This window comes from Ambystoma mexicanum, chromosome 13, assembly GCF_040938575.1.
Source record: "Ambystoma mexicanum isolate Mex_15411 chromosome 13, UKY_AmexF1_1, whole genome shotgun sequence".
In the NCBI taxonomy this organism is placed as follows: domain Eukaryota; kingdom Metazoa; phylum Chordata; class Amphibia; order Caudata; family Ambystomatidae; genus Ambystoma; species Ambystoma mexicanum.
This window is the reverse complement of record NC_090938.1, coordinates 273,983,653-274,004,093: the sequence shown is the minus strand read 5'-3', so window position 1 is coordinate 274,004,093 and position 20,441 is coordinate 273,983,653.

The following is a 20,441-nucleotide window of genomic DNA, read 5'->3' as shown; positions in this document are numbered from 1 at the left end:
CCCCACACATGTCTCCCACCATCCCCCAGCAGTGCAGGGGCAGCCTCCACAAGGCCCCCACTCATGTCTCCCATCACCCCCACCCCCCAGCAGTGCAGGGGCAGCCTCCACCAGGCCCCCACTCATGTCTCCCATCACCCCCACCCCCAGCAGTGCAGGGGCAGCCTCCACCAGGCCCCCACTCATGTCTCCCGTCACCCCCACCCCCCAGCAGTGCAGGGCACCCTCCACCAGGCCCCCACTCATGTCTCCCATCACCCCCACCCCCCAGCAGTGCAGGGCACCCTCCACCAGGCCCCCACACATGTCTCCCACCACCCCACCCCCCAGCAGTGCAGGGGCAGCCTCCACCAGGCCCCCACTCATGTCTCCCATCACCCCCACCCCCCAGCAGTGCAGGGCACCCAACACCAGGCCCCCACACATGTCTCCCACCACCCCCACCCCCCAGCAGTGCAGGGGCAGCCTCCACCAGGCCCTCACTCATGTCTCCCATCACCCCTACCCCCAGCAGTGCAGGGGCAGCCTCCACCAGGCCCCCACTCATGTCTCCCATCACCCCCACCCCTCAGCAGTGCAGGGGCAGCCTCCACCAGGCCCCCACTCATGTCTCCCATCACCCCCACCCCCCAGCAGTGCAGGGGCAGCCTCCACCAGGCCCCCACTCATGTCTCCCATCACCCCGACCCCAGCAGTGCAGGGGCAGCCTCCACCAGGCCCCCACTCATGTCTCCCATCACCCCCACCGCCCAGCAGTGCAGAGTACCCTCCACCAGGCCCCCACTCATGTCCACCTGCACCCCCACCCCCCAGCTGTGCAGGGGCACCCTCCACCAGGCCCCCACTCATGTCCCCCTGCACCCCCACCGCCCAGCATCCAGGGGCACCCTCCACCAGGCCCCCACTCATGTCCAACTCATGTCTCCCACCACCCCCACCCCCCAGCAGTGCAGGGAACCCTCCACCAGGCCGCAACACATGTCTCCCACCACCCCCACCCCCCAGCAGTGCAGGGGCAGCCTCCACCAGGCCCCCACTCATGTCTCCCATCACCCCCACCCCCCAGCAGTGCAGGGCACCCTCCACCAGGCCCCCACTCATGTCCCCCTGTACCCCCACCCCCAGCAGTGCAGGGCACCCTCCACCAGGCCCCCACACATGTCTCCCACCACCCCCACCCCCCAGCAGTGCAGGGAACCCTCCACCAGGCCCCCACACATGTCTCCTACCACCCCCACCCCCCAGCAGTGCAGGGGCAGCCTCCACCAGGCCCCCACTCATGTCTCCCATCACCCCACCCCCATCAGTGCAGGGGCAGCCTCCACCAGGCCCCCACTCATGTCTCCCATCACCCCCACCCCCCAGCAGTGCAGGGCACCCTCCACCAGGCCCCCACTCTTGTCCCCCTGCAACCCCACCCCCCAGCAGTGCAGGGCACCCTCCACCAGGCCCCCACACATGTCTCCTACCACCCCACCCCCCAGCAGTGCAGGGGCAGCCTCCACCAGGCCCCCACTCATGTCTCCCATCACCCCCACCCCCCTGCAGTGCAGGGCACCCTACACCAGGCCCCCACACATGTCTCCCACCACCCCCACCCCCCAGCAGTGCAGGGGCAGCCTCCACCAGGCCCCCACTCATGTCTCCAATCAACCCCACCCCCCAGCAGTGCAGGGCACCCTCCACCAGGCCCCCACTCATGTCCACCTGCACCCCCACCACCCAGCTGTGCAGGGGCACCCTCCACCAGGCCCCCACTCATGTCCCCCTGCACCTCCACCGCCCAGCACCCAGGGGCACCCTCCACCAGGCCCCCACACATGTCCAACTCATGTCTCCCACCACACCCGCCCCCCAGCAGTGCAGGGAACCCTCCACCAGGCCCCCACACATGTCTCCCACCACCCTCACCCCCCAGCAGTGCAGGGGCAGGCTCCACCAGGCCCCCACTCATGTCTCCCATCACCCCCACCCCCAGCAGTGCAGGGGCAGCCTCCACCAGGTCCCCACTCATGTCTCCCATCACCCCCACCCCCCAGCAGTGCAGGGCACCCTCCACCAGGCCCCCACTCATGTCCTCCTGCATCCTCACCCCCAGCAGTGCAGGGCACCCTCCACCAGGCCCCCACACATGTCTCCCACCACCCCCACCCCCCAGCAGTGCAGGGCACCCTCCACCAGGCCCCCACACATGTCTCCCACCACCCCCCAGCAATGCAGGCGCAGCCTCCACCAGGCCCCCACTCATGTCTCCCATCACCCCCACCCCCAGCAGTGCAGGGGCAGCCTCCACCAGGCCCCCACTCATGTCTCCCATCACCCCCACCCCCCAGCAGTGCAGGCCACCCTCCACCAGGCCCCCACTCATGTCCCTCTGCACCCCCACCCCGAGCAGTGCAGGGCACCCTCCACCAGGCCCCCACACATGTCTCCCACCACCCCACCCCCCAGCAGTGCAGGGGCAGCCTCCACCAGGCCCCCACTCATGTCTCCCATCACCCCCACCCCCAGCAGTGCAGGGCACCCTACACCAGGCCCCCACACATGTCTCCCACCACCCCCACCCCCCAGCAGTGCAGGGGCAGCCTCCACCAGGCCCCCACTCATTTCTCCCATCACCCCTACCCCCAGCAGTGCAGGGGCAGCCTCCACCAGGCCCCCACTCATGTCTCCCATCACCCCCACCCCCCTGCAGTGCAGGGGCAGCCTCCACCAGGCCCCCACTCATGTCTCCCATCACCCCCACCCCCAGCAGTGCAGGGGCAGCCTCCACCAGGCCCCCACTCATGTCTCCCATCACCCCCACCCCAGCAGTGCAGGGGCAGCCTCCACCAGGCCCCCACTCATGTCTCCCATCACCCCCCCCGCCCAGCAGTGCAGGGTACCCTCCACCAGGCCCCCACTCATGTCCACCTGCACCCCCACCCCCCAGCTGTGCTGGGGCACCCTCCACCAGGCCCCCACTCATGTAACCCTGCACCCCCACTGCCCAGCATCCAGGGGCACCCTCCACCAGCCCCCACTCATGTCCAACTCATGTCTCCCACCACCCCCACCCCCCAGCAGTGCAGGGAACCCTCCACCAGGCACCCACACATGTCTCCCACCACCCCCACCCCCAGCAGTGCAGGGGCAGCCTCCACCAGGCCCCCACTCATGTCTCCCATCACCCGCACCCCAAGCAGTGCAGGGGCAGCCTCCACCAGGCCCCCACTCATGTCTCCCATCAACCCCACCCCCCAGCAGTGCAGGGCACCCTCCACGAGGCCCCCACTCATGTCCACCGGCACCCCACCCCCCAGCTGTGCAGGGGCACCCTCCACCAGGCCCCCACTCATGTCCCCCTGCACCCCCACCGCCCAGCATCCAGGGGCACCCTCCACCAGGCCCCCACTCATGTCCAACTCATGTCTCCCACCACCCCCACCCCCCAGCAGTGCAGGGAACCCTCCACCAGGCCCCCACACATGTCGCCCACCACCCCCACCCCCGAGCAGTGCAGGGGCAGCCTCCACCAGGCCCCCACTCATGTCTCCCATCACCCCCACCCCCAGCAGTGCAAGGGCAGCCTCCACCAGGCCCCCACTCATGTCTCCCATCACCCCCACCCCCCAGCAGTGCAGGGCACCCTCCACCAGGCCCCCACTCATGTCCCCCTGCATCCTCACTCCCAGCAGTGCAGGGCACCCTCCACCAGGCCCCCACACATGTCTCCCACTACCCCCACCCCCCAGCAGTGCAGGGCACCCTCCACCAGGCCCCCACACATGTCTCCCACCACCCCCACCCCCCAGCAGTGCAGGGGCAGCCTCCACCAGGCCCCCACTCATGTCTCCCACCACCCCCACCCCCCAGCATCCAGGGGCACCCTCCACCAGGCCCCCACTCATGTCCAACTCATGTCTCCCACCCCCCACCCCCCAGCAGTGCAGGGCACCCTCCACCAGGCCCCCACACATGTCTCCCACCACCCCCACCCCCCAGCCGTGCGATTTGCCTTTGTACGTGTATTCCTGGGGTGCGCGGGTAGTCCCCATGCGATACCATCAGGGTACGTGTATTATGGGTATGCGTGAACTTCCACACGCGATACCAGCAGGCTTCGTGTATTACGGGGTTCGCGGGAAGTTCCACACGCGATTGCCCTGGGTACGTGTATTTCGGGGTGCGCGTGAACTTTCACATGCGACTGGGCCTGTGAGAGTGGGGTTGTTAGGGAGAATTCTCTGTTTAGGCTGAATTTCCTAACCTAGTGAGTCCCCCAGCAGCTTTGCTGGATTTCGGGAGTTTGTTTTTTTTCCATCCTGCCAAGAGTGGGACTCTTTTCCTCCCACTCGTGGACATGTATGTGTGTAATTCCTTTGAATGTCAATGTGTTCTATGGGCTATGGGGTCTTTTACTCCATAGGGTCTCATATGTTTTTCTATGTGTGTTACACCGCACCCTATGTGCCGTAGCACTGGGGCGTCCTAGCGGACCTCCACCATAGACTCCATACCCGGGGACTGACTACTGTCTCCCCGGGCATGTAAAGTCACCATTGGCTTTACTAGACCTAAATTTACTAACAGAACTAGTACAAACCATCTTATTGTGGACGTACTAGTAGGGGTAATTCGATTACTCCTGGATCTGTTACTCGAGGGGGCACTGTCCCGTCCCCCCTCGTCGAGTTTTGGCTGGTGGCAGTGGAAACTACTTGGTATGTTCGACCCCGAACCTAACCCTATTGGATTCGTCCCATTGTTAGAGATTGATACTTTTCCTCGTTAATCTCTAACGTACCACCGGTCTACTTATCGTAAATAAGTTTATCGGATGGTATTTTCTGCCAGAACTCGGGTTTTAAAATGGCGTCTGTGTTCGTCTCTGTGACTCCTAAACCAAAGGTTGAGCCCTTTTGTTCCACTTCTGGTGGGCTCTGTGTGTGCCATTCTGTCTGGGTTACCATAGGGGTGTGGGAGGGGGTTTAGGCACCCTGGACCGAGTTGCCTTGCCAACTCCGGTCGCACTCTGGAGTGATTGGCCCAAGTGGTGAGCCTTCCCGCTCACCACTTAGCATGTGTTGATAGACAGCTAGGCTGAATGAATGGGGGTTTTCTGCATAAAAGCAGGGCTTTTGGGACTGGATCTTCAGAAGTCGCCACAGGACCTAAGAATCCGACGAGGGTAACGCTGAGCCGACCTGCAACGACGACACCTCAGGTGGAGCCCTGCTGAACCGACTCACCACTTCCCGACGACAGAGGAGATCTTGCTGCCGGAGAGTCTCTTCCCCTGGCTGGTGGGAACAACCAGCCCCCCTTTGCTTTTTATTCGCCTCAGGACGCAGTGGTCGAATTGCCCGTGCAGAGCACCTCGGCAACCGGATAGCCATTACCCCTGTACCGCGACCAAAAGGTAGTGCCTTGTGACGGAGCACTCCGCGGCTGGTCTCTTCCCTGGTGGTGCACCGGACTTCCCTTTTCTTCGACGACGAGAACCTCTCTACTCTTGGCAAAGACCCGACGTGCATCCACCACCAGGAACAACTGCCCCCGCCGGAGCTGCCCTCCACAATAAGGTACCGTGTCTGCCTGGCTTCCCTTTCGATCGGATTGAGTGAGGTGTCTTAATCCTCTCCTTTCCGTTGGGTCGCCTCCAAGCTTTTCTCATTTATAGTTCTGAACTGGTTCAATCTGCCGATAACGATTTGCTACAAAGACTTGAATGCATCTCCACTAGAGACTTTTTGGGACATCGCGCCTTGCCTCTCTCCGAATGGGCCTGGCCTCTGAACTTTACGATCTATTGTGATTCTTGCCTTCCTGCCTTGCATTTTATCCGCGAAGGATTGGACTGTGTTGATTTCATAACCTGCCTATCTTTTTCTCTCCCGTCCTAACTAATATTCGAGTGTCATCTAGGTTGAGGTATACATCTCTGTCTGGAAATAAGTGGTACCGGTAGAACCTAGAGTTGTTGAAATATTGCTAGGGGGATTGATTGTTTTTCTTCTTCGTAGAGTAATTGTGTTTGATTTGTTTGCCGTGATAGTGCCATAGTGTTTTTCATAGATGTTCTGTTATAAATAAATACCTTAATATCTTTACACTAAGCCTCGTTGCGTGTTTGCTTGTCTTGCTGTGAAGAATTGCCCTATTTTGTATACTCCACATACTGCTCAACTTTTCTTGAGAGAAGTCTGACTGCTCAGCCACAGCTACCAAGTGAATCTGTGTGGTGCAGACTGCTACCAAGTGGGTTCACCGCCAAACGCCTGTAGTCCTAAATCTTTTGCAGTTGTCCCAGAGGGAATTGCACAGGTTTCCGCCTAACACTGGTGTACAGCGGTGGGATTTGTATCGAGTATACAGTTTAGAGTGCTTTTCTTTTCGACACTGTAGGATAACTAACCACAAAACTTTGCACAAAAAAGCAACTTTCAAAAAAACATGTCTACGATGGAAACTTACAGTCAAGAGTCCTTGTCAGGTGAAAATACTGAGAGTTTGCGAGCTCTCTGTAGGCAAGAGAATCTTCCTGTAAGAGGCAAGAAGTTAGAACTAATCGAGAGATTGCTGGCGAACCAAAGTCTGGGTACTGGTTCAGAGGAACCAATCTCTCCAGCGACTGTAGATAACAGTGATGGTGTTGATCTGAATCGTAATTCTGATGATAGCGATGAAGAGGCTGACGTGGACGGCGAGGCTAACGAAACTGTCTCCCCTGCTCCTCTACCCGCCTTACCAGCTGTGCCTACGGGGCCCATACCAGGTCCCACAAGTAACCCTGCTTATTTTGAACTTGAAAAAATGAAGCTCGAACTAGAATACAAACGGTTCTTGGCTCAATCTGAACGAAACCAAGAGCTCGAGTTCAGACGGATGAATGCCCAGGCTGAGCAGAAGCAAGCTGAGTTAAGACTCAGGGAAATAGAACTTAATCACGAGTTAGAGATGAAAAAGTTGTCTATGGAAAATGCTTCTCTCTCCTCTGGTTCCTCTAGGAGCTCCAGCCCCAAAAGACCCCGGATGCCGAAGGAATTAGTGGGTATGTATGAACCAAGATTGGATGTGTTGGATTGGTTGAAACTGTTTGAATACAATAATGGGCTCCAGGACATCACCGGGAATTCTTTGCTTCCCTGGTTGTTCTCTAGGCTCCCTCCTGTTGCGACTGATGTGGTAATGGAGTTGGGGGAGGCGGATAAGACGGATTACGAAAGTGTGAAACTAGCTTTAATAGCTAGATTCGGGAAGACCCCTTCCCAGTATCTTAAGAGGTTTAGAACCCTCAAAAAGCATGATGGTACCCCTTGGGCTACCTGGGTCAGTGAAGGGTTGAAAAACTTAGAGGGATGGATTAAGGGTTACAAAGTGAACACTTATGAGGGTATGAGGAATCTTTTTATGTTGGAGTCTATTTATGATGCCTGTTCTCCTGAGCTCAGACAGCACTTGGCTGATTCGAAGGAGTTGGATTCCAGGGAGCTAGCTAAGGCTGCTGACTTGTGGGTTGCCAACAGGGCTACTCATAAGGATTCTGGGGCAACTCAGAAAAAGGATGAGGGAAAACAGCCTAAAAAAGACTCAAAAGAGAATTCTAATAACTCACATTCCAAAGAGGGCCCCAAACAAAACCAGAAGGGTAAGCCACCGGGAAAACCACAGCAGAATAGTGTGCCTTCTGGTGCCAAATCGGAAGGAGGTCAGAACAAGCCACCATTCCAGAAAGCATTTGGTAAATGCTTTGTTTGTGGCTCGACTGACCACGTGAAAGGAGATCCCAGATGTAAGGGTAAACCTTCAGGGGTCCAGCTTGTCTACTTAGCCTTCGCTCCAGAGGAGGAAGTCCAAATGGCAAGTGGAAACTTTCTACTGCTAGCTGACGAACCCATTGGAGTCTCAGCCAGCGTTTCTTTAGTATCTCTGGGGTTGTGGGAACAACAGAATTTAGATGGCTATAATTCTATCCCCGATAATACTAAAGAGTATTATAAGGACAGTGTCCAGGTGAATGGTCAGGAGACTCCTGCCATTAGGGACACTGGGGCCAGCATAACTGTGGTGGATAAATCGTTTTTTCAGGCTGAGGATGTTGCTAATGCACCCAAACGCCTCACCAAGTTAGCTGGAGGGCCTGTGCAGATGCTTTCCCAATTACCAGTTCTCATCCAGTGTAACGACATGACGGTGAAGATACCTGTCAGCATACAGAGTAAGGTACCAGGACGCGTACTGTTGGGTAACGATTTGAAAACTCTCTGAGTTGTATCGCATACTCCCAGACCTCCTAGTAAACGGTTACAGGAGCTAACCAGACCTGCAAGAGAGAGGACCATGCGCGGTACTCTCCAGGAGATGATGAAGAAAGATATCACTCCTGCTCCACTGGAATTGTCGGCCGCTGTCTCCAAGAAATCAGAAGCGAAAGGGAAACCTAAGGCTTCTACCCCGAAACCAGCAGCCCGCATTCCAGTGCAGCCAACACGGACTTCCCCGCGGTTGTCCACAGTTACACCCGTAACTCCACCTCCAGCCGAGGCTGAGAGGGAGGTACAACCCTGTGTGGTAGAATTAGACTCTGAGGAAGAGCTAATGGAAGGCCAGGAACTCATTGGAGATCTGGATCCTGTTGACCATCCTGAGCTGCAGTCTTTACTGGCAGAAGGTGGACCCAGCAGGGCAGACTTCAGTAAGGGACAGAGAGAATGTCCAACTCTGGAAGGTCTTCGTCACCAGGCAGAAGCTCAGGCTGAAGGGTAAGAGCCAGGGAAATACAGGTTGCACTGGGAAGATGGCCTCTTCTACAGTGAACCGACCGAATCTGCTCCTGGAGACTACAAACGACTTGTAATACCCCAAGAGAACAGACCACAGTTCTTGCAGTTAGCCCACGAGATTCCTTTGGCTGGTCACTTGAGTTTCAAGAAGACTAAGGAAAGGCTCTCTCTCTATTTCTATTGGCCAAAGATGGGGGCCGAAGTAGGAAAACACTGCAGGAGGTGCCACACCTGCCAGACCTCTGGAAAGGTTGGCTCCAAGAATGTGGCACCTTTAGTGCCTCTCCCAGTCGTGGGAGTCCCATTTGAGAGAGTAGGGATTGACATCGTTGGTCCCCTTGATCCTCCAACCTCCTCAGGCAACAGGTTTATACTTGTTGTAGCAGACCATGCTACTAGGTATCCTGAGGTAATTCCTATGAGGACTGTTACAGCTCCGGCTGTGGCTAAGGCCCTCCTTGGTATTTTTACTAGGGTCGGGTTTCCGAAGGAAGTAATCTCTGACAGGGGGTCAAACTTTATGTCCCACTACATGAAAGCCATGTGGAAAACCTGCAGAGTTACTTACAAGTTCTCAACGGCTTACCACCCATAAACCAATGGGTTGGTAGAACGGTTCAACCGAACCATGAAGAGCATGATAGGTGCTTTAGAGGAACCTCTTAAGCGCAAGTGGGACCTTCTACTGCCATGCCTTCTCTTTGATTATAGAGAAGTCCCTCAGGAGGGCGTAGGTTACTCGCCCTTCGAACTCCTCTATGGTCATCCCGTCAGAGGTCCAATGGCCCTGATTAAGGAGGGGTTGGAGAGTGCTCCTTCCCCCAAGCCAGTCAGAGTGACTGACTACGTGATAGGACTCCGGAGGAGAATGTCGCACATGATGACGGAAGCAAGCGATAACTTGAAAGCTGGACAAGCATTGGTCAAGCACTGGCACGATCAAAAGGCTAACATGGTTGAGTTCGCTCAAGACTAGCTCGTTCTCGTTATGATCCCAACAAGGCAGAGGGCCTTGCAAGATAAGTGGATGGGACCCTTCCGAGTAGTGGGTAAACTCGGAGAGGTTAACTATCTGGTGGACTTGGGCAATCCCAAGGAGGCTCCGACAGTCTTTCACACCAACCGACTTAAAGCGTATGTCTCACGACCTGATGTAGGAGCTTTGCTTCTAGCATCATCCGAGGAAGAAGAAGAGAGTGAAGCTCTTCCGGATCTCCTCAGAGGCTTGCCTTTAGACGAAAAAATTGAAGGAGTAAATCTCTCCTCCAATCTGACACCCGAGCAACAAGAAGAGTGCAAATCGATGTTGAATCAGTTTGCCCCTCTGTTCTCGCTTTCACCAGGCTTGACCCCTTGGGGCCAGCACGACATACTCACTGGTGACTGTCTGCCAGTCAAAAACAGAGGATACCACATGTCAGAAAACGTATGAACCCACATCAAAGGTGAGGTCAGCAAGATGCTTGATCTCGGGGTAATAGAGCCCTCTACTAGTCCATGGTCTAGCCTAGTTGTGTTAGTACCAAAGACCGGATCTAAAGAACTTAGATTCTGCGTGGATTATAGAGCTCTTAAAGCAGTCACCAAGACTGATGCCCACCCTTTGCCAAGAACAGATGAGTTGGTGGATAAACTTGGCGCCGCCAAGTTCCTCAGCACATTTGACTTGACATCAGGCTATTGGCAAATAGCCCTGACAGACCATGCCAAGGAGAAAACTGCATTTTCTACCCCCGTTGGCTTATACCAGTTTAAGGTAATGCCTTTCGGATTGAAAAATGCACCTGCTACGTTTCAACGGATGGTAAACCAGGTTCTGAATGGGATGGAGGACTTCTGCATGGCATACTTGGATGACATCGCAGTGTTCAGCAATTCCTGGGAAGAACATGTAACCCACCTGAGAGATGTTTTGCAGGCTCTTGGATGAGCCAATCTGACCATAAAGGCGAGTAAATGCCAAATTGGACAGAGTAAGGTAGTCTATCTTGGGCATGAGGTAGGCGGTGGAGAAATAAGGCCTTTGCTCAGTAAAATTGAAGCTGTGGAAAATTGGACAACACCGACTACTCAAACCCAGGTGAGAGCCTTCCTAGGCCTCACTGGGTATTACAGGAATTTCATAGAGAACTATGGGACCATAGCTTCTCCACTGAATGTCATCTCCTCGCCCAAATTTCCTAAAAAGGTTAAATGGAACGAGGAGTGCAATCAGGCTTTTGAAAACCTGAAAAAGGCTCTTTGCTAAGCCCCAGTACTCAGAGCGCCTGATTACCGCCAACACTTCATTGTGCAGACAGACGCTTCGAATGTAGGAATAGGTGCCGTACCCAGTCAACTGGATGGGAAAGGTAGGGAGCACCCCGTTTGCTTCATCAGCCGCAAGCTGAAGGATCCTGAAACAAGGTGGGCAACAATCGAAAGAGAGTGCTTTGCTATCGTGTGGGCTCTGAAGAAGTTTAGGCCGTACTTGTATGGTTCTACTTTCGTCATTCAGACTGACCACCAACCCTTGAGATGGTTAATGCAAATGAAAGGGGAAAACCCAAAACTATTGAGATGGTCGATCTGCCTGCAAGGGTTTGATTTCACCATTGAGCACAGGTCAGGATGTCACCACCAAAATGCTGATGGTCTCTCTAGGATGTATGTCATCGACTAGAGGTATGAGATTCATCCAGGAGTGGATTAAATCCTCCTGTCCCTTAGTCTGGGGGGGGCGAGTGTTAGGGAGAATTCTCTGCTTAGGCTGAATTTCCTAACCTAGTGAGTCCCCCAGCAGCTTTGCCGGATTTCTGGAGTTTGTTTTTTCCATCCTGCCAAGAGTTAGACTCTTTTTCTCCCACTCTTGGACATGTATGTGTGTGTAATTCCTTTGAATGTCAATGTGTTCTATGGGCTATGGGGTCTTTTACTCCATAGGGTCTCATATGTTTTTCTATGTGTGTTACACCGCACCCTACGTGCCGTAACACTGGGGCATCCTAGCGGACCTCCACCATAGACTCCATACCCGGGGACTGACTACTGTCTCCCCGGGCATGTAAAGTCACCATTGGCTTTACTAGACCTAAATTTACTAACAGCACTAGTACAAACCATCTTATTGTGGACGTACTAGTAGGGGTAATTCGATTACTCCTGGACCTGTTACTCGAGGGGGCACTGTCCCGTCCCCCCTCATCGGGTTTTGGCTGGTGGCAGTGGAAACTACTTGTTATGTTCGACCCCGAACATAACCCTATGGGATTCGTCCCATTGTTGGAGATTGATACTTTTTCTCGTTAATCTCTAACGTACCACCGATCTACTTATCTTAAATAGGTTTATCGGAGGGTATTTTCTGCCAGAACTCGGTTTGTAAAATGGCGTCTGTGTTCGTCTCTGTGACTCCTAAACCAAAGGTCGAGCCCTTTGTTTCACTTTTGGCGGGCTCTGTACAGAGACCCTCCAAAGTGGTGCCATTCTGTCTGGGTTACCACCGGGGTGTGGGAGGGGCTTTAGGCACCCTGGACCGAGTTGCCTTGCCAACTCCGGTCGCACTCTGGAGTGATTGGCCCAAGTGGTGAGCCTTCCCGCTCACCACTTAGCATGTGTTGATTGACAGCTAGGCTGATTGAATGGGGGTTTTCTGCATAAAAGCAGGGTTTTTGGGACTGGATCTTCAGAAGTCGCCACAGGACCTAAGAATCTGACGAGGGTAACACTGAGCCGACCTGCAACGACGACACCTCCGGTGGAGCCCTGCTGAGCCGACTCACCACCCCTGCAGGAGACAGAGAGAGGGCAGGAGCCCTTCTCACCCTGCATCTGCCCCCTAGGGTCCATCCGACCTGGAGGCCCCTCTGCAACACGAGGCTCGTGATCGTCTGGACTGAGGACCCGCTCCAGTGGATCTGCCTCGGAACGCTGCGGTAAGCCCTTGAGCAGCTTTTGTTCCGCCCCGCATTCCCGGCTACAGCTGATGCTGCTGCATCCACACGATCAGCTGTGAATCGTGCCTGATCGCCGCGCCTGGTTCCAATATGGCGGGCGCATCGCGGCCTCAAACCGAGGCTCGTATTGGTTGCTGAGCAACCTTTCACCACATCTTCGACGCGCTTCCGCCGGCAGGCGGAAGGAAGCCGGCCATTCGGAAAAGGCCAGGGAAAAAGGCCTTGTTTGCCGTTGCTGCATCCCATTCCACCCCTGCAGGAGACAGAGCGAGGGCAGGAGCCCTTCTCACCCTGCATCTGCCCCCCAGGGTCCATCCGACCGGGAGGCCCCTCTGCAACACGAGGCTCGTGATCGTCTGGACTGAGGACCCGCTCCAGTGGATCTGCCTCGGAACGCTGCGGTAAGCCCTTGATCAGCTTTTGTTCCGCCCCGCATTCCCGGCTACAGCTGATGCTGCTGCATCCACACGATCAGCTGTGAATCGTGCCTGATCGCCGCGCCTGGTTCCAATATGGCGGGCGCATCGCGGCCTCAAACCGAGGCTCGTATTGGTTGCTGAGCAATCTTTCACCACATCTTCGACGCGCTTCCGCCGGCAGGCTGAAGGAAGCCGGCCATTCGGAAAAGGCCAGGGAAAAAGGCCTTGTTTGCCGTTGCTGCATCCCATTCCACCCCTGCAGGAGACAGAGAGAGGGCAGGAGCCCTTCTCACCCTGCATCTGCCCCCCAGGGTCCATCCGACCGGGAGGCCTCTCTGCAACACGAGGCTCGTGATCGTCTGGACTGAGGAACCGCTCCAGTGGATCTGCCTCGGAACGCTGCGGTAAGCCCTTGAGCAGCTTTTGTTCCGCCCCGCATTCCCAGCTACAGCTGATGCTGCTGCATCCACACGATCAGCTGTGAATCGTGCCTGATCGCCGCGCCTGGTTCCAATATGGCGGGCGCATCGCGGCCTCAAACCGAGGCTCGTATTGGTTGCTGAGCAACCTTTCACCACATCTTCGACGCGCTTCCGCCGGCAGGCGGCAGGAAGCCGGCCATTCGGAAAAGGCCAAGGAAAAAGGCCTTGTTTGCCGTTGTTCGCCGGTGGCCGCCTAGACCGCCATTAGAGGTACTTGTTTTTTTACCCTCTTATGCATTGTGCATCTCACAGACAGCCACGCTCAATCATCGGACAATTCCACAGTGCTTGCACACTATAGCCCTGCATAAGACTAATAACAAGAGTATATGGAAATGCCGCTCTGTCTACATGTGCTTTACATATATTTCAGGCCATTTGCTCACTTGGACGTTCTAATATAGCCTAATCTTCCCTCTAGGTACTATGCCAGAGTGCCCATACATCTACATACGGTGCTCTAGCCATCCCCTGACAACACTGAATCCGCATACTTTGTACCATCGTGCCACTGCATTGTACCTTATGGTCACCCAGTGACCACTGTACTATCATATTGTGCCTTATGGTCGCATAGAGTCCATTGCTCTATTGTGTTGTGCCTTATGGTCGCCCAGAGACCACTGTTCTAACATATTGTGCCTTATGGTCGCATAGAGTCCATTGCTCTATTGTGTTGTGCCTTATGGTCGCCTAGAGACTACTGTACTATCTTATTGTGCCTTATGGTCGCCTAGAGACCACTGTACTATTGTGTTGTGCCTCATGGTCGCCTAGAGACCACTGTACTATCATATTGCGCCTTATGGTCGCCACTGCATTATTTGCGTTGTGCCTTATGGTTGCCCAGAGACCACTGTACTATTGTGTTGTGCCTCCTGGTCGCCTAGAGACCACTGCTTTATTGCGTTGTGCCTTATGGCCCCCTAGAGACCTTTGTACTATTGTGCTGCGTCTTACGGTCGTGTAGAGACTATCGTATCTCCCTAGCTCAACCACTAGTAACAGTATGTACTCCTTCCCGCATAACCTAGCTCACCTAGCACCGCTCATCAGCCTGACAGCTACACTTATCATTATCTACATGACCATGCCTACAGCTCTGCCCACTGAGGGTTCAGGAGCCCACATACAACCTACTTCCAAACCCTGCTTCCTATCACAGAGGAACCTTAGACTCCGGCCGAGACTACCCAAAATATTCGAACCCATTACCAAATATAACATCAACCTGGAACACCTTCGACCCAAACCTCTCCAACCCTTAGTAGCCACCGCACCTCTAAAACACCAACCCGTCTATAAAATCAATACACCTATGGCCAACATCCCCTTCACAGTGCAGCCAGAACCTGAATTAAAAGCTGCTTTAATCAATGCCAGATCATTAGTCGCCCATGCTACTGACATAGCAGATGTCATACGAGATAATGACCTTGACTTCATTGCCATTACAGAATCTTGGCTCCACAAGGCAGCAGGTCCGGCTCTCACTCTGGCAGTCCCAGAAAACTATACCATTCTCAGAGCCGACAGACCAGACGCACGTGGTGGAGGAATAGCGATCATCGCCAAATCTAATCTCTCCATGAGAATCATTTCCACACCCTTCCCTAAATCCTGTGAGATTCTCGCTATCAAACTACCTACAGCTAACTCTCAAACCTTAAATATCTACCTCCTTTATAGACCCCTTGGCCCCATCAGCACCTTCACTGAAGATATCACCACTGTTATCTCTGAGAAGCTAAAAAATTCCTCCCAAACACTAGTGCTGGGAGACTTCAATTTAGGCTTCAACGATATCAACGACCACCATGCTACTACTGTAGCCAATACTCTGTCAGTACTAGGTTTCACGCAAATCGTGAATACTCCTACACACTCTAAGGGAAGAATTATCGACTGGATTGCCAGTCACAACTGTAACCCTGTTATAACAGCCATTACCCCCCAAATATGGTCAGACCATCACCTTATCTCCTTTACCCTTAACACTAAAAGACCTATAGTCTCAACACCTACGCTAGCCACACCCACCCTAACCAGAAATAAGAAACATATTACAGCAGATAATATTCTGCCCCACATCCTACCTAAACTTAATTCCCTTCTGGACCACACTGACCCAGACACCCTAGTGGACGAATATAATAAGGCCATGTCCCTTGCTCTTGACAGAATTGCTCCGCTTAAACTCAGGAACAGTAAACCAAAAAAGCATCTGAACTCCTGGTTTACACCCCACCTAAAAAACTTAAGACTACAGAAGAGAAAATGCGAAACAGCTTGGAACCGGCATCCTACCGCTGAAAATAAAACTAACCTAATAAACATCTCTTCGCAATACAAAAAAGACATTATCCTGGCCAAACAAGAAACCTATAATAATAGGATCTCTCAAGCTAACTCTAGTATGAAGGAGCTATTCTCCATCCTAAAAGAATTGGAAAATCCCATCGCAGTACAAGATGATTCCATTAAACACAAAACTTGGTGTACAGACATACAACTGGCACTAACCAACAAAGTGGCCAATCTCCAAACCAAAATTGCCTTAAAGAAAGCCTCATTACCTACCCAATCCCCCCTAAATGCAACCTCCACCCCTAAACCCACAGAATCTTCCCAATTCCGCTTCTCCAAGGTTTCAGTAATTCCGATAGAGAAGACCATTCTGACTCTTAAACCCTCCAACTGCAAAGGTGACCAATGCCCCGCACAACTGATCAAGGACGCGGCTAGGGATCTAGCCCCCTTCATCACAAAACTTATTAATGCCTCCTTCACTACGGGCACCATCCCTCGCAATCTAAAGGAATCTTGGGTTCTCCCCCTTCTAAAAAAACAAACATTAGATCCCAATATTCCCACAAACTACATACCCATCACCACAGTTCCCTTCTTACTAAAAATATTAGATAAGGTAGCGTACACTCAAATCCAGAACTTCCTTGAGATGAACCATCTCCTTGGCACCCGCCAATCCGGTTTCCGGCCGCATCACGGCACAGAGACTGCCCTTATTGACCTAAAGGCCCAAATAGACTCACTCAGAGACGAGGGCAAATTAGCTCTCCTTCTCCTTCTGGACCTCTCAGCCGCCTTTGATTTGGTGGACCACAGAGTCTTATGTAATCACTTGGACTCGGCGGCCCACTTCTCAGGGGAGGCTATAGCCTGGATCCAGTCATTTCTCAGTGACAGGACCATGAGGGTGTTCTCCACCGCAGCAGCAGCAGACCCTATTCCAATCACTTGCGGAGTGCCCCAGGGATCCTGTGTCTCGCCGACACTCTATAACATCTTCACAAAGCCACTCTTTGACGATCTTGATAATCTGGGTATCACCTATACCAACTATGCAGATGATACCCAGATTCTCTTACCACTTACCGGGGATTACGCTGAGGATCTGGCTTTGGTGAACAGAGTCTACAGCATCGTTCAGGCATGGATGGCCAACCACGGTCTATGCCTGAACGATGACAAAACAGAGCTCATCATCCTGGGCACGGCAGCCCGCATCTCCAAACTTAACCAAAAATACGCAGCCTTTATCATTGAGGGCAACATGATCAAGGTTGCCAGAGAAGTAAAAACCTTAGGTTTTTACCTTGATGCGACACTATCGTTCACCAAACAGGTGAACTCACTGGCCTCATCCACAGCCTATACATGCAAGCTACTACGAGCTGGGAAACAATTCCTTTCAGATGACAGTTGTCTTATCCTAGCTAGAGCCCTCATTTTATCAAAATTAGATTATTGTAACGCCCTTTACATAGGGACTACCAAACAAATCATCAATAGAATCCAAGTGCTCCAAAACAACGCACTCAGAGCGGCCCTAAGTATCCCCAGAAGTGCACACATTTCAGAAATAAGACGTAATCACAAATGGCTCTCCACCCATGAAAAAATCAACCTCAAAGCTGCTTCCCTTATCCATAAATGCCTAAATAATAAAGCCCCCCGATACCTGTCAGAACGCCTCAACAGGAAATATCCCACCAGACTCACAAGGACAGTCAGCCCTAACTGCCTCCAAGTGCCTAGATTTAAATTAGTCACTATTGGAGGTACCAGCTTCCCAGTCAAGGCAGCGCAATTATGGAACGCCCTACCTCATGCACTTAGATCTGACCAAACGTTCAGCAATTTCAGAAAGAACACTATAAAATGGGTCACTGAAAATGCGACATAAATGTCTCTCCACCCCTCGCTTGTCCAATTGCACCTCACTTGATACGTAATGACATGCCATATTGCCCGCTTTGACTTGCTATACTGTCTGACACTACAGATTTGACTGTTTAGCTGCTGATTGTGCGCTCTATCTGCACTTGCACTTGTCCTACCTTGTAAATGTAAGAAATGTCTACCATGCCTGCCGTGGAACCTGTACCTTGTAACGTCTGTAACTAAGCTGTAAACTTCCTTGTTCTTTTGCGCCCTGCTACCCCAGGGTCTGGCGCGCACAATAAATAAACAAACAAACAAACAAACAAACCACTTCCCGACGACAGAAGAGATCTCCCTGCCGGAGAGTCTCTTCCCCTGGCTGGTGGGAACAACCAGCCCCCTTTGCTTTTTATTCACCTCAGGACGCAGTGGTCGAATTGCCCGTGCAGAGCACCTCGGCAACCGGATAGCCACTACCCCTGTACCGCAACCAAAAGGTGGTGCCTTGTGACGGAGCACTCCACGGCTGGTCTCTTCCCTGGTGGTGCACCGGACTTCCCTTTTCTTCGACAACGAGAACCTCTCTACTCTTGGCCAAGACCCGACGTGCATCCACCACCAGGAACAACTGCCCCCGCCGGAGCTGCCCTCCACAATAAGGTACCGTGTCCGCCTGGCTTCCCTTTCGATCGGATTGAGTGAGGTGTCTTAATCCTCTCCTTTCCGTTGGGTCGCCTCCAAGCTTTTCTCATTTATAGTTCTGAACTGGTTCAATCTGCCGTTAACGATTTGCTACAAAGACTTGAATGCATCTCCACTAGAGACTTTTTGGGACATCGCGCCTTGCCTCTCTCCGAGTGGGCCTGGCCTCTGAACTTTACGATCTATTGTGATTCTTGCCTTCCTGCCTTGCATTTTATCTGCGAAGGATTGAACTGTGTTGATTTCATAACCTGCCTATCTTTTTCTCTCCCGTCCTAACTAATATTCGAGTGTCATCTAGGTTGAGGTATACACCTCTGTCTGGAAATAAGTGGTACCGGTAGAACCTAGAGTTGTCGAAATATTGCTAGGGGGATTGATTGTTTTTCTTCTTCGTAGAGTAATTGTGTTTGATTTGTTTGCCGTGATAGTGCCATAGTGTTTTTCATAGATGTTCTGTTATAAATAAATACCTCAATATCTTTACACTAAGCCTCGTTGCATGTTTGCTTGTCTTGCTGTGAAGAATTGCCTTATTTTGTATACTCCACATACTGCTCAACTTTTCTTGAGAGAATTCTGACTGCTCAGCCACAGCTACCAAGTGAATCTGTGTGGTGCAGACTGCTACCAAGTGGGTTCACCGCCAAACGCCTGTAGTCCTAAATCTTTTGCAGTGGTCCCAGAGGGAACTCCACAGGTTTCCGCCTAACACTGGGCTTCCTTAATGGGCCGGACTGTGTAGCCGTGTCTGGGGCATCAGCCTCTACTGGACGAGCACTCTTCCTCTTCCGCTTTGAAGGTGGTGGGGATCCTGAGTGTCCTACGCCGCTCTGGACACTAGGGGCAGGATCCCCGGTGGACTCTGTACTAGAAGTGTGGGATTGCACACTCAGCATGGGAGTTGGTGCAGGCATTAGCTCAAGTGTGATGGTGTCAGGGGGAATGTCAGCATGATGGACTTGGACCGACACTGTCCTGGCTGGGTGTGTGAGAGGTGGGGTGGATGGAGCCGCAGCGGCCCTTCAGCCTCCCCAGCCTGCCTACGCGGGGCAGCAGATGACCTAGCTGCCCCTGATCCACGTGGCCTGATGACACCAACGTGCACCGGCGCACGTGGCCTAGACCTGCTGACCTGGAAGTCAGCCATGGAGTCACCCTGTGCCAGGTCTGGTTCCACAGTGGGCTGGTCCAACAAGGGCTGAGCATGGATGGTGTCAGCCACGTTACCCTCAACCAGGGGGGGGCATGGGTGTCCCTTACTGCTCCTCCACACATGGGGGGCTAGGGGCACCCTGCAAGTCACGGCCACGTCCCCTACCGGATCCACCACGGCCACCACTTGGGGCTCGGCCACCTTTGCCACCCTTACGGCTTGTTCGCCTTCCAGCCATGGCACTGATGTTATTGTGCGTATGGGAGTCGATGTGAACTATTGTCCTGGGCAATTGGGGGTCAAAGGGGTTGGGTACCAGATGGTAATCATACCCTAGCGCTCTAGCAAGGCTGTATGTCACCCCTGGGGAAAGATGACGGGTCACGCAACGCACAGGCAACCCAATGTTAGGCGGAAACGTGTGCAGTTCCCTCTGGGACCACTGCAAAAGATTTAGGACTACAGGTGGTTGGCGGTGAACCCACTTGGTAGCAGTCTGCACCACACAGATTCACTGTTGGTAGCTGTGGCTGAGCAGTCAGACCTCTCTCAAGAAGAGTTAAGCAGTATGTGGAGTATACAAGATAGGGCAATTCTTCACAGTAAGACAAGCAACCACGCAACGAGGCTCAGTGTAAAGATATTAAGGTATTTATTTATAACGAAACATCTATCAATAACACTATGGCACTATCACGGCAAACAAATCAAACATAATTACTCTACGAAGAAGAAACAATCAATCCCCCTAGCAATATTTCGACAAGTCTAGGTTTTACCGGCACCACTTATTTACA